The sequence below is a fragment of the Colobus angolensis genome, unplaced genomic scaffold (assembly GCF_000951035.1).
Source record: "Colobus angolensis palliatus isolate OR3802 unplaced genomic scaffold, Cang.pa_1.0 Scaffold677, whole genome shotgun sequence".
Classification (NCBI taxonomy): domain Eukaryota; kingdom Metazoa; phylum Chordata; class Mammalia; order Primates; family Cercopithecidae; genus Colobus; species Colobus angolensis.
Window position 1 is genome coordinate 57,432 of NW_012120454.1, and position 1,219 is coordinate 58,650.

Consider the following 1,219-nt stretch of genomic DNA (forward strand, 5'->3'; position numbering starts at 1 on the left):
GCGTCCAGCAGCCAGGCTGCGCAGGTGCCTGGCCCGGCCCGGGAGATTGAGGCAGCCCCCGGCAGGCCCTGAATCCCGGTCTCAAGTTTTCTCCACCACCTGTACTTCAGACACCAGACACTCCTCCAGGCCGGCTTTGCCCGCCTCCCAGACCACCTGCAGAGACGAGAGGAGGCGGGGTGAGCCGGCCACCCCCAGGTAACGGAGCCCAAGTCCTGATCCGCGGGGACCTGTCCCATCTCAGATCGGCTCTGCGGGCCAGGTGCAGTGGCTGACACCTGTCATCCCAGCACTTTGGGCCGGGCGCGGTGGCTCACGCCTGTCATCCCAGCACTTTCGGAGGCCAACGCGGGCGGATGACGAGGTCAGGAGATCGAGACCAGCCTGGCTAACACGGTGAAACCCCGTCTCTACTAAAAAATACAAAATCAGCTGGGTGTGTCGGTGCGTGCCTGTCGTCCCAGCTACTCGGGAGGCGGAGGCAGGAGAATCGCTTGAACCCTGAACCGGGTGCGCTGGGAGCCCGGTGTCCCCCCCACTCCCTTCATCCTGCACGTTTTGCCAGCCGCCCAGCAGCGCCCAGGTTCAAGTGATCCTCCTCCCTCAGCCTCCCAAGTAGCGGGGATGACAGGTGCACACGGCACCACGGCCCGGCGAGTTTTGTGTTTTTAGGAGGGACGGAGTTTCTCCACGTCGGCCAGGCTGGTCGCGAGTTCCTGGCCTCAAGCAGTCGGCCGGCCTGGGCCTCCTCAACCGGCCACCACGGAACATACCAGCTTGTCGTCTGGGAAGGTGTCACCGATGGGGTCTTTCATGTCTGGGATGCGGGGAAAGAGTCTCTGCGTCACCAGATACCTCGGAGGAAAGAGAAACGGCCCAGCTCTGAACCCAGCACTGACCAGAGCTCATCATCCGGGACCCAGCGTGTCCAGGACAGGCAGGGCCAGGACGGAGCAAAAGACTCAAGTCACCTCCTCGAGGCGTCTCTTTTCCTGGCCCCCGACAATCATGGTGGCCGGCACTGGTGTCTGAGAAGGAGCAGGGTGCTGGGACCGCAGCCACCCAGGGCTGCAGCTGCCAAGACAGACCCTTGGTGCCTCAGGGCATGGAGTTTACGACTTGAGCCAGTAGCTTGCAGCGTCTCCTCCTCCCTTTCCTCTTCCTCCCCCTCCCCTCACCTTCCCTCCCTACCCTTCCTCCTCCTCTTCCTCCCCCTCCT

At 63.4% G+C, this 1,219-nt stretch overlaps 1 long non-coding RNA gene across 1 annotated transcript; it reads right to left on the reverse strand.

Moving 5' to 3' along the window:
• Nucleotides 1–2: 2 nt before the first annotated feature.
• On the reverse strand, nt 3–880 carry LOC105500634. Its single transcript, XR_001000059.1, has 2 exons — nt 774–880; nt 3–156 (listed from the first exon to the last, which is right to left on the reverse strand). It is a non-coding gene; the product is annotated as an uncharacterized LOC105500634 (long non-coding RNA).
• Nucleotides 881–1,219: the final 339 nt, after the last annotated feature.